General features: G+C 54.1%; 1 protein-coding gene across 6 annotated transcripts in view; it reads right to left on the minus strand.

Moving 5' to 3' along the window:
* LOC106506054 (uncharacterized) overlaps window positions 1-13332 on the minus strand; it is a 303642-nt gene that overhangs the window by 258576 nt on the left and 31734 nt on the right. For 3 of the 6 annotated variants that reach the window (XM_084997453.1, XM_084997451.1, XM_084997450.1), the window contains exon 3: window positions 2500-2618. The gene's annotated coding sequence lies outside the window, so the exon portion shown is untranslated. Of the gene's footprint in view, window positions 1-2499; window positions 2619-2757; window positions 2833-3139; window positions 3227-4444; window positions 4563-13332 lie in introns of those variants that run through there. The other 3 variants (XM_084997454.1, XM_084997449.1, XM_084997452.1) reach the window with 3 other exon arrangements.

Here is a 13332-nt window from a genome sequence, read left to right on the forward strand (position 1 = left end):
TCACTTACGTGATGTCCATGAAATAAAAAATAAATATAAAATAAAGCCTGATATTTAGGAAAACCATCCCTGCCTTTGGTTGTAAAACAGGAATTTTTCCTGGTAGTCTTCATCATAAAATTCTCAGAATAGACACAAATCTCATGGAGATGTTTTCTGAGGAGTGACATACATATGGATGCTTCAAGCAAAGCAGTCCTACAGGGATCAAAATAATGCTCTCTGGAAGCCATCCTCTCGTAGCCTGGCTTAAAGCACAAGCAGATGAGGCTGGGATATTTTAAGCAAGTAGCATTATTCCTTTTACTGCTAGTAGCATTGCTGTTATTTGTTTATTTATCTAAAATGATTTTGTGCGATTTATATTTACTGAGAACCTAAGTAGTGCCAGTTTTGTTTGGAGCATTGGAGACACAGAGGTGAGCAGGACAGACATGGACTCTGGTCTCCTGGGGCTCAAGGTCTGGAGGAGAACCTGTAAGTAACAGGCAGTTACAGACCACAATTCAAGAGAGGTCCTGATGGAAAGCCCAGGGCACTATGGGAGAACAGAAAAAAAGCCTAATGCTGTACATCAGGGAAGGCTGCCTGGAGGAAGTGAGGCCGGAGGTGGGCTTGAGAAATACCTGGCAGGTGAAGTAGCAGAGGCTGGACCACAGGTCAGGATGCTGATGAACCCATTACTGCCCAGAGATGACACTGGGAATGGCCTTAGAAGGGGCTCCGGAGTCCAGGCCTGGTTGGGTTGGGTCCATCATCTGGCCACTATGAGGAACAATCTCAGGGGAAACTACAAGTGTTGCCAAGCTGGGAGTAAAGACCCAGTGTCCTGGCTGGGTCCTTCCAACTCCCAAGTGGTGCCACCTTTCCCTTCTCAGAGCTTGGCCCTGCTGCCCTGGAACTGGGGATGTTGGGCCCTCTTGTTTGTTCACAGCCAGGACAGGCTCAGCTTGGAAGGAGCAGCAGGCAGTCCTGCGAGCAAGCCACCCCCCCACCCCCAATATGAAAACTCAACTTGATCATTTTAGAGTCAAAAGTGCCCTTCAACATCAGCCAGCCCAAGCTCCTCATCTCACAGAGGGGGAAGCTAAGACCCAGATAGGGGATATTATCCAAAGCTGCACAATCTAAGACTGCAGAAGTCCAAGGGCAGGAGAGAGCAATAGTGAGGAGGAGGCCAGGCAAGTCAGCCAGGAGCCCCAAGATGGGCCAGAGAGGAAAACCCCAGAAGATGTTTGACAAGAGTAGGAGAAAGCGCTTCTATCTGAGGCCATGGACACGAGCCACATCCCAGAGAACTGCATTTTCCTCATCTGTTCAACAGCAGTCGCCAGGGGAACTAGAAGGTACCTTGTAAACTGTAAAGTCCTGGGCACAGGGAGATGGCACAAGGGTGACATCAGGAATGAGAACAGGCCACACTGATCAGGGTGTTTGTGCTCTGCACGGCACTGCTCAGACAACAACCCTCTCGGGTGCATACTTATCACCCCCAGCTTACAGACTAAAGAAACTGAGTTAAGTAGCTTGCCCCAGACCTCAGAGCTAAGAAGAGGTAACGCAGGAATCAGGACTTTTAACCACACACAAGGCCCTGAGGCAGATCCGGATTTGAGAACTTATTTCTGAGAAAGGAGGGGGAAGAGGCAGCTGAGCAGATGCAACCCCCAGGAGCTATGGAGCGCCCCAGTCTCAGACCCTTCCCTTGGAGCAATGCTTTGCATGAAGAGTGTGAGCCCAGCCACTGGCCAGGGGCCGTGAGGGAAAGATGGTCTGGGTAGGAGTCCTGGTGCAGCCCAGCTGCCATAGCTGTGCTGGTTATACATTGCTGCATAACAAATCACCAGAAATTGACCCTGCTCCCAGGTTCTATGGGCCAGGAGTTCAGACCGAGCATAACAGGGCAGATTTGTCTCTGCTCCATGACATCTGAGGCCTCAGCTGGGAAAACTCAAACAGCAGGAGAGGCTTGATGGCTGGGCTCAGCTGGGACTGCTAACCAGAGTGCCTAAACCCAGACTCTCCTTGTGGCTTGGGCATCCTTACAGCATGGCAGCCCCCGATCAGTGATTCTTCTTACACCCTCTGTGGTGGCTCAGGGCTCCAGGAGCACATGAGCCAGTGAGCAAAAGCTGCATGGTCTTTACTAACTTGGCATCTCTTCTGCCATTCTCTGCAGGGTGAAGCAGTCACAAATCTGCCCAGACTAAAGGGGAGGGATCACAGAGGTTGTTACTCAATAAGAGGAGTGTTGAAGAACGTATGGCTGTGTTCTTAAATTACCGCAATGACCATGGGTGGCCCAGCAGCCTGAAAAGGGAGCATAGCAGGGATTCATCCCTCCACGACAGATTCATAGAGGCTAAAGGAAGTCACGGTCAGTTGGGGCGGGACCCAACCAGGCCTAGGCCTCCTCTACCTTTGCTCCTGGCCTCTTGCACCCTACCTTTGTCTCAGAGCTTCCTCCAGAATAATGAGAAGGTTAGACCAGGTACTCACAAAGCCAGGGCTTCATCGCATCTCTGCCACAGCAGGATGACCTTGAATGAGTCATATGACCTCCCAGGGCCTCGGACTCCCCGCTGCATCATGGTGGCAGCTTCCTTGCTTCTAGGTTTCTGGGAAGAAAGGGAAGAGGGAACATCTGTGAAACTCAGACACCCAGTAGGCACCCAAGGAACGCTGGTTTCCTTCCAGGGAGAATAGGGTGGGGCGGGGGTGCCACATGTAGGGAGAGGATCTGAGGGCCTGACTCACTGGGTTCCCACCCAGGGACTTCACCCGGGCAGCATGTCTGCACTTGAAGCTGCGGCAGGCACCTCTCAGGCCTGTGGCTCCCAGCTCTAATTACAGCTCTCTTAACACGTTTCCTGTTTGGGAGCTGGCAGGGTCCCCTCAGAGCAGCCACAGATAATGAGCAGCTGGCAGCAAAGTCTCCAACCACGGGGACGCTGACCCCAGAGCAGGCCTGAGCAGGCCCATTTTGGAGGGCAGAAGACCAAGTGGGCAAAATCCCTTGGTCTTGATCCTGCCCTACACACACACACACACCCCACCATCATGGCCATAAGATTTCCTGGTCGTTGCTTGCAGAGCTCCAGTGACAGAAAGCTAACAACCTCAAAGGCAGCCTGCTGACCTCCAGACAGTACAGGTAGTTAGAAGCACATCCCAAATCATCCTGAGCATCCAAGTCTGGCTGTTGATCCCCAGGTCCTCCAAGATCCTGGAAACATAGAACAAAAGAAACGGCATGGCCTCTGGGGACAGGAGGAGCTGGGTTCATGTTCTGACCATCATTTTCAGGTTCTACAGCTTTGGTGAAGTCTCTCCACATCTTTGAGCCTCAGTTTCCTCCTCCATAAAATGAGAATAACATTACACAGTAGGAAGGGAGATCAGGAGGGTGAGATGCCTCAGCACATGTGAAAACAACAGAGGCCAAATAAAACTTGCTTCCTTCCACTTTCCTCTTCTATACTTTGCATTAGGGTGGCTTTGTCGGGCTCAGATTTAAACAAGTGACCATCTTGCTTCACTGCCTGGGGAATCAAGGAGCCCTCCTCCTCAGCCTCACAGCCGAGCTTCATGGTAAGCTAGAGGGGGCGGGGGCGGGGGAGTGGGGGTGGGGGGGCGAGCTTACCCATCTCAACTTCTAGGTGCAACTGAATGTCTACCAAATACAAAAGAGGCAGATGGGAGTTCCCATCATGTCTCAGCCATTGGTGAACCCGACTAGTATCCATGAGGACACAGGTTCGATCCCTGGCCTCACTCGGTGGGTTAAGGATCCAGCATTGCCGAGAGCTGTGGTGTAGGTCACACACGCAGCTCAGATCCCACATTGCTGTGGCTGTGGTGTAGGCCGGCAGCTACAGCTCCAATTAGATCCCTAGCCTGGGAACCTCCATATGCTGCAGGTACAGCCCTAAAAAGACCAAAACAAAAGAAAAAAAAGAAAAAAAGGCAGACAGATGGAGAGACAGACAAAGGAATAGACAACCAAACAGACAATTTCAATAGGTTTCTAGGTCTAACTGGGAAACATCCACCCCTTTGAATCCCAGCCCTGCAGAATGTCATATTTTTGTTGAGAAAGTGTATAAAGCAGTGATTTTTAAACTTTTAGGAGCATCCAAGGAAGGCTTGGAAAATACAGATTTCTGGGTCCTACCTCCAGAGATTCTTGATGCTACAGGCCTGGGGTGGGGCCTAGGTCTGCATTTCTAACCAGCTCCCAGTTGATGCAATTGCTGCTGCTCCACGGGCCAGGCTTTGAGAAGGGCTGGAGCAGAACAGAGCCACTGACTTTAACGCCCTTCAGATAAGCCCGTGGCCAAGGTGGGATTCCCGGGCCTGGGGCATTTTTGCAGGAGGGAGAAGGAAGGTGGCCCTCCCAGCCCAGGGATGCAAAGGGAGATGTGACAACACCCCCACTTCCCACCTTTTCTAATCTTTCGCTCGCCTCTCCATCCCATACTTGGAGGGGCCAGTTGAGGTTCTCTTCTAAGCTGTGATGGCTTCGTCGCAGACACAGCTTCCGTCAGAAAGAGAACAGCTCCCTGAAGGGAGTTCAGACTACATAAAAATCCCATAATAGTTGAGGTGTGCCAGAGCCACGTGGAAACAGCGGACCATGACAGGCCTTCCCACAGGAGGGAGGAACCCTGCAGAGGCTCGAGTCTCCTGGCTTCCCAGACGCACACACAAGCACGCATTTGTGCACACACACACGCACATGCATGCAAGCATGTGCTACAGAGGAAGGCCCAGCCCCCTCCTCCGGAAGCCCTTTCTTGCCGTGGCTGCAGGCAGCAGAGCCTGCGTCCAGGATTCAGTTCAGGCTCTAACTTGCTGCCCGCCTTACACAAAGTCCCTCCCCCTCTCCAGGGCTTAGTTTCCCAGCCTGAGGTGGTTGGCCTGAGCCTTGCCTAGGAAAGAAACTGGCATCACTGAGCCACGGATGTGTTCATTAAGTGATTCTTTGATTCAACAGATATGTATCAAGCAATTCCTGTGAACCAGAACCTGATCACCAAGCAGAAATGAAACGAAGCTCATGCTTCAGGGAGCTGGCCCAGTTCTTCGTACCGGATGCTTTATCCCTTTTATCTCATTTCACCTTCGCCTTCTCATGTCACCTCCAAACAAGCACATGAGCAGACGTGCTCATCCCTGCTTTGCAGATGAGGAAACTGAGGCAGAGCGTAAGTGGCAGAGCCAGGATTCAGACAGTCAGTGGGTCCATAGCCCATCACACAGCCCTGAGACCTCTGTCCTGTCCAGGGCCCACGTCCCCCTGCTCTCAGCTAGGTGGGAGTTATTCCCTCAGGAGCACTCTTTCCCACTCCCCACCCTCCAGGGTCCCCTGCCTCACACAGAAGTGGGAAGATCAGCAGCCACCAGGGAACTGTTCCCACCTGGGCCCAGATTTGGGGATTCCAGGCTGGGCCAAGGCTTCTACCACCACCTCTGTTCCACTGATTTCAGGCCAGGATGCTTGGACCCTCCCTCAGCAGTGGGTGCCTGGAATCACTGGGTGCTCTGGAAGTGCTGGGTGCTCTAAGTGCCCCATCCCCACCTACCCTCTGCGCACCCATATAGGACCCATGAGGCAGAGCAAGCCTATACCACAGGCACTAACACAACACAGCACCCCCCAAATGAGACAAGCTCTGCATCTGTGCACTTAACCAGTTTTTCAGTCCAGAAACTAGAAAGGGCCTTTTTTTTTTTTTTTTTTTTTTTTTTTTACATCAGCACGCAAGGAAGCTTAGTGTCACTATGGAAAGTAAACTTTATTCTGAGTTATGCAGAGTGGCAGCAAGCACAGGGATCCTCTGGGTGCTCAGGGCCCTTAAGGTCTCAGCCAAGCTTGGCCCCATGCCTCATCATCCCACTTTGAAGATGCAACAGTCATTTCCCCCAGAAAACTCCCTCTCCCCTCTGCATCTGCTAAGATGCCCATCTGTCAAGGCTCCATCCACCTAACGTGTCCTCCAGAAAGCTGCTCTCGGCCCCACTTGCTCTCCCAGTTCCCACTGATCCAGCTCCCAGCTCCCAGGATTTCTGAGCTCTTGGACCTGGTGTCTGGCCTTCAGCTGATTGCTGGGTTCCTGTGACATTTGTCAGGTCGAGGAGTCCCTGCAGGGGGCCATATCAGGAGCAACCCAAGATAGATTCTTTCAGAGGCTCTGCAAGGTTAAAAGGTGTTATTTGGCTTATTTACTCTCTTTCCTCTGCAAACATACAGTGGAGTTTTCCAGAGGCTCCAACAGACTGAATGCAGAAGGATACATGAAAACCCAACCCTCTTCTCTTAAGTGAGCCATTAAAGAGAACTACAAAAATGTAAGATGGTACTACCCCTAAGTTTTATTTTTTTAAAAACAGCAGTGACAGTGCCAAGTCTTTAACCACTAGGCCACCAGGGAACTCCAAGTATTTTTGTCTTAGTCATTTGCCATGAAAAATGTTAATGGTTGATATGCAATGATTTATTCTTATTGTTCTTCAAGAATAAATATTTCATGATTTATACATGTATGGTTTTTATTTCGAGTGTGGTAAATATCAATAGATGTACCTCCATAAACAAAAACTCTTTCAGGTCCTCAATAATTTCTAAGAGTAAAACCAGGTCCTGACACCAAATTTGAGACCCTTTGGTTGATGGGAAAGCGCCAGTCCCCCGCAGCTGACTACACCAGGGCCAGGGCCTGACAACAGGCAGCCAATCCAGAGGCAGCTGGGACGGGGGCAGGCAGGGTGGGAACGTAACCTGGGTTGTAGACCTTGAACTGGGAAATAAGTGAACTGAGCAGGCAGCCCTGAAAGTTGGCCTGAAAGGAGGCGTGGACAGAAGCAGGGGGAGAGTTGCGCTGTCAGGCAGCAGCATCTATGAAGAGCAGGGGGCCAGCACAGATACACAGAGAGGAAAAAGGGAGCACACGAGTCAGTGTGGACAGACAAGCAGAGACGGGAGGGAGGAGACCCACTGGGGGTGATGCTGGCACTGCAGCCGGGGGAGTTCGGGTGGGTTTTCAACTGCATGGAGGCCCCCGGCTCCTGTCACTCCACCTGCAGTCCAGCCCTGCCTGCAGCCCAGGGAGCTGGCTCACCCCACGTCCCCACGATGTTCCCCTTTTCACTCAGCCCTCCCTTACGTGAGGTCAGCTGAGTGCCTCTCTTCTTTGCCACCCTCAGAGCCCAACCAAAATAGCCTTGAGTTCTATCCTCGCTCTGAAACCCTGGCCAAGGGCAGAGCATCCGGCCGCTTATTGTCAACATGGAGACAGTGAGCCCTCTCACGGCCCAGGGGAGCCTGACATCAGAACACGTGTTGGGGGCCTGGCACGTGCTGGGCCCTAACAGGTGCAGCTAATATTAGTACATTTGCTCCTGCCTCGACGACGGCTACTGTTTATTATTAGTGGTGGTATTAATATCCCAGCAGGAAATGATCTTCAAGGTCACAGAGCTCCTGATGTTACTGAGGGACAAACAGGAAGGCCAGGAGAGGTCAGGCGCAGAGCTAGAATCAGAAACCCAAAGTGTCGCCGTGAGACTGACGGCTCCCAGAGGCTGGGACATGCCAGCAATGTTCACACTCACAACTCCATCCATTCCTTCTTTCAGCAGTTATTTTTTTGGACACATCTCATGGGCCAGGCACTAGGCCAGGTGCTGTCTGCCCGCTACCAGGGCTTGGCCCCAAATTGGTTCAATCAATGTTTATAGATCAATCCCTGGCTTCTCCCATCTGGCTGGCCACCGGGACTCTAAGCCGGGAAGGGGTTTGGAAAGGGTTCCGCGAGCCATCACCTAGACCACCAGTAACAAAAACACAGCTGTTACTCTGAGCAGATCCTGTACCTGCCACCCACTCTGGCCCTCCGGGGGAAGTAAGGCTGATTCCTCATCCTCTTAGCAGGAAAGAACACAGGGTCCAGAGAGGTCTAGTGCCCGGCTCAGGACACAAAGCCAAGTCTGGGAGAGCCAAGGAACCCAGGCTTCTCAATATATGTTCTGGATTCCAGAGTGTGGCCAGTGATGGACAAGGAGGGTTCAGGTGAGTGGACACTGGTCAGGATGGGTCTGAGAGTGGGGAGCAGGGAGCAGGGTCTTCATGAGAACAGGAAAGGGTCTGGGAGGGGAATCTGTTGGTGCAGGCATCCCAACCAAGCCCCTGGAACAGCCACTTCTGCCTTCTGCTCAGCGGGGCAGCTTCACACTCAGATAGCAGGGCACGTATGCTGGAGAAGCCTATAGTCCTGAAAAGGAAGGAAGGTGGAGCCTGGGCCTGGCAGAGCCACGCATCCTAGCCAGGGGCCGAGTATGGAGGAGAGACGGCGGCCTAGGGCAGTGCTCACTGAGGAGGAGCCAGATGGGCAAGTGGGGCAGGGGACACTGAGGCAAAGGAGCCAGCCTGAGCTGAAGCCGGGAGCCCACAGGCCCCTGGAGAGGAGGGTGGAGCCCAGGGCGGCGAGGAGGTAGGATATGGCTGGGACCCTTCCCTCCCTCTCTGCCCACCTTGTATTCTCCATCCCAGCTAGATGTGAGGCTCCCTGAAGGCAGGCCCAGGTCATCTTACTCACTTCCAAATCCAGGGCCTGGTCCAGAACAAAAGCTCAGCAGGTATATTGAGCAGGTGCCTACAGAGACTGGCTACAAGAGCCCAGGACACTGAAAATAGAGCCCTGACTCCAGAAGGGTCTGTTTCTAAAAGGCTTTACCTTTGTTTCCTGATTTGTTCTGGGTAGTATGACCCAATGGAAAAGGAGGTGGCAGAAAGAAGGGCCTGGAGTGGGGGACCACCAGGCAGCCAGGTGGCAGCAAGACCCAGGCGCCACCCCGCGGCAGCTCTGCCCTCAGCCCTAGATGCCCCTGGGGCCAATGTGCAGACAGGGAGGATGGATGAGGCACCAGCCCTGCCTGGGGAACAGCAGCTCTTGCTCTATCCCTGAACACAGCACGGAGGAAAGAAAAGAGGGCTTTGCTCAAAGAGCCCATGGGGTGGGGTTTAGGGGGTAGGAAGGGGGCAAAATCCCCCTTGTCAGCACCCAGGAGGCCTGAGTTCATCCAGTCCCCTGGACGTCCTCAGCCAGGTCGCTGACCCACCATCTCTCTGATGTCCCAAAGGGCGCTCTGCCATCAGGTAAGGCCCACATCTAGGACTGTCCCCGCAATCACACACACACACACACACACACACACACACACACACACAGGATGGGCTCTATGAAGCGCCCAGCCTGCAGGGGAAGGGATGTAAGGCAGCCCAGGCAGCAGGGCCCCTAACAAAGGCAGCGGGGGTGGGGGGACGTTGGCAGCCAGGAGCAGAGGGGGAGGGGGCTCGGGCTGGAGAGGGATGTGGCTCAGAGCCTAACAGGCCACCAGCAGCCGCAGCATCTGCTTTTTCTCACCTCTAAAGGGAATCGATTTGTCTCTGACTGATTTCCCTGACGTCTAGTTTTCTTCTCCGCCCGGCTGTCAGCCCAGCCACTGTGTGCAGGGAATCGGGACGCGCCCTGGCCGCCTGCCTGCCTGCCTGCCTGCCTGCCCGCCTGCCTGCTGCTCTCCCCCCAACCCCCATCCCCGCCCAGACTGCCCCCCCATCACACTGCCCCGCACACTCAGCCCACATGCCACACTCGCACAAAGAAATCCACACCCACCCACACCACAGCCACCCTCCCAGACTGACACACACTCACACACACTCGCACAACCCAGACAGACCTACACACACACACTTCCTCACACTCGAATCACAACTACCCTCCCAGACAGACACACCCACACCCAGACAGACAGACACACACCCAGCCAGACCCAGAGATGCACACACACTCCTACCCATACCCAAATCACAACCACCCTTCCAGACAGACACACCCACACCCAGACAGACACACACGCACAACCCCCTCCATGCTCACACTCCCAAGCACCACCAAAGTGCTAACACACCCGCACCCACCACCTACCCACAAGGTCAGGCTCACCCATCTGCACACGCGCACACGCGCGTGCACACACACATGCACGCACTGCAGCACCCCCCTCAGACACCTAAATGGATGGAGACACACAGAGCACACTCACCCACGTGATCCCGCACAAACTACCTTCACCTCACAGACCGCACACCACACCTCTCTGCACATTCCTGTACCACTGCCTCCCACCTTGACCCCACAGCCCAGGCTGCCCCACAGAGCAGCCATGAGCCAGAGCTCCTCAGACTCCCCTGGATTTCTGAGGACGAGGATGGCACTCTCCTGCTGTGACACTGGGACTCTGGAAGGGAAAAGTCTTGCATGGAGACTTGCACCCCACGCTGGGTGGACGGAGGCCTGGGCATGGACGGAGGTGGTCAGGAACTGGATGTGGACCAGCTGAGGGCATGGCCACGTTCCCTGGCCCGGACGGGCTTGCTGCAGGGTGGCCTGGGTGAGGCGTGGGGCTTGGGCCAAATCCCAGGGATTTGGGCTAGGGTGTATCCAACCCTCAAGGTCACCAGGATCAGGCCAGGTTTTCCTAGTCACAAGCACCTCGATGGGGCTTTCCAGTCCTCCAAAGGACCCTAATGAATCAACAACAAGTATGGCAGCAGACGGCAATAACAGTTCGCACTAACCCTCTGTATGTTCACATCTGCACTTCCACGATAGCACCTGCTTGGATCCTGGAAACACCCACTGGGCTTGGCATTGTTCCCACCTTGCAGAGGAAGAAACTGAGGTCTGGATTGGGAAGAGGACTTGTCCAGGGTCCTGCCTGCTTAGTGAATTTAGACCTCTGCCTCGAACCCAGGTCTCCTGCTTTCACAGCCAAAAATTCAAGCCAAATGAACCGCCTCCAGGTAGTGATCCATCTGCCCTCAGAAACCCCATAAGGCCAGTCCATGCTGGCACCACTCTCAGCCTTGGGGAACACGGAGGGAGCCCTCGGCATGGGCAATGGCGAGGTGTGTGCGTGGGGAATATGTGTATGGACGTGTTTGCAGGCCAGTGGTGTGTGGAGCTGTGTGTGATGGTCAAGGCAGGGGACAAGTGTATGGACGTGAGCGAAGCAGGTGGAGCTGATTCTGTGGGCAGATGTTGGGGAGGGTGTGTCTACCTCGTGTGTCCGTTACTCTGGGTGTGGGAAGCCGTGTGTACAGGGGACATGCTCCGGGAGCAATCCAGGCATGATATGGCTTCATGTGCACTAAAGATATGTGCAGGAGGGCCTGTCCAGGCTGTGGGGCTGAGTGTACATGTGGGAGGGGTGATAGGTGTGCCAGAGATTCTCCCATTGTTGTGTGTGAGGGTGCAGGGGTGCACCCCCCTTTGGTGTATGCCCACCAGACGAGGGGGAGCTCCACTCCTACATCCTGTCTGCTTCGTGGTCCCCTGCCCCTCCCTTAGGGCTTTATCTGGCCAGGCAGCCCTGCTCTCAGCGCAGACAGCAGATAATTGATTAATAGAACTGGTTCTTGGCTCTTCAAGGTCTGGCCAGAGATAAGAGGAGACGTGAGTACCAGCTCAGAGAGGGTGCTGAGGGTTCAAGGACCACAGACACTCCCGCTGGAGCCTTTGCCCTCCTCCCTCTGCAGCCAGGGATCCACACACCCACCGCAGCAGTACAAGAGAGCCAAAGAGGGGCAATGAACACCTGGAGGGCCAGGCCCTGGGCAAGGGTGCCCCTCCACCAGGCCTGGCACAGAGAGAGGCTCAGTGATGCTTGCTGAATGAATTAGCAGCTCAGCATCCATTCATTCCTTCCAACACCTGACCCAGCAGCTACTGATCTGGGGCTGGCTCCAGAAGCCGGGGAGCCCTCTGTGGGCCCACCCCGGGGCGGCAAGACTAACAGGGAACAGAAACATCAACCCCAAAGGGCTGGTCACATCAGGAGAAGCCCCAGAGCTCAGAGCTGCAGTTATACCAGGCCAAGGTCCCCAGCAGATGTGAATGAATGGACATGGCCTGCCCGGGGGCAGCACTGATAGGAAGGCCACCACCCACCACTTACTTCCTGTTATGGGCCAGACCCTGTGCCGCCAAGCACTTTAGAGTGACGGTCACTCCACTTGTCCAAAGCCCCAAGGGGTTACTGGTTATCATCCATGCTAAGGAGCTTTTCCATAGGATTTGAGAAACATGAGGCAAGTAAACACACAAGGTTTTAGAAAGACCCAGGCTCTGTCCTTCTGTGTAAAAGAAAGATGCCATGGTTATCGGCCAAGAACACCAGCCTCTAGCAGGGCTTCTCCCAGGCTGCCAGAGAGCTCTCCCTGGCCTGAGATTCAGAATGGTTAGGGCTTCTGGGAGTGAGGGCAAGAAGGCCTAGTTGGGATGAGGAGGGGGTGGGGAGGGGCCTGGACGGGACCCCTGCCCTTAACTCAGGTGAAGGAGAGCAGCTCACAGGCCCTTGCGGGTGGAGAGTGGCCTATATCTGCAGCCTCCAGGGTCCAGGGTCCATCGGGCTCCATGGTCCTCCCTTCAAGGAGTGGTGGTGGCAAGTTGACTGATGCAGGTGGATGCTGCCTCCACCCTGTCAGGCAGCCCTTCTGGGACAGCCCCACCACCCTGGTCTGGCCCCCGTAAAGTCTCCCCATGGCGTCCTCAATATGACCCGCTCCAGAAGGGTAATTTGGAGAACTATCAAAGGCCAGAACCAGAGGGAACTCGTTTCACCAAGGGAGTAACTGAAGCCAGTGAGACTAGGGAGCAGACTGGTCTCTGGTCACACAGTAGGACTGGGACTCCTGATGCTCTGCCCGACCTTGTATTGAGTGGCTAAGGCTGGCTGACATGGGATGAAAGTCAATTTTCCATCCTTCTTCTCGTTCTTCCTTTCTTTTCTTTTCTTTTTTTTCTTTTTATGGCTGCACCCGCAGCATATGGAAATTCCCAGGCTAGGGGTCGAATTGGAGCTGCAGCTGCTGGCCTATACCACAGCCATAGCAATGCCGACTCTGAGCCACATCTGTGACCCACGCCGCAGTTTGTGGCAATGCCAAATCCTTAACCCACTGAGCGAGGCCAGGAATCAAACTTGCATCCTCACGGACACTCTGTCGGGTCCTTAGCCCGCTGAGCCACAACAAGAATTCTCATCCTCCTTCTCTTTCTGCTGCCACTTCTCCTCCTGCCCCATCTTCCCCTCCTGTCCTGCCCCCAAGCCCACCTCCTCTTTCTCCTCTCTTTCCTCTCCCTCTTTCCTCTTCCTCATACCTTATCTTGCTTAAGTAATCCAATGTCCTCTGGTTCCAGATTAGAAAATCTCTCTGTGACAGGCAGAATAATTACACCCCCAAAAGTGTCCACATCCTAGTCCCCG

The sequence above is a fragment of the Sus scrofa genome, chromosome 14 (assembly GCF_054392235.1).
Source record: "Sus scrofa isolate SSC_HxYL_T2T_F1_AM1 chromosome 14, Sscrofa_HxYL_maternal_Yorkshire_Landrace_v2.0, whole genome shotgun sequence".
Lineage (NCBI taxonomy): Eukaryota > Metazoa > Chordata > Mammalia > Artiodactyla > Suidae > Sus > Sus scrofa.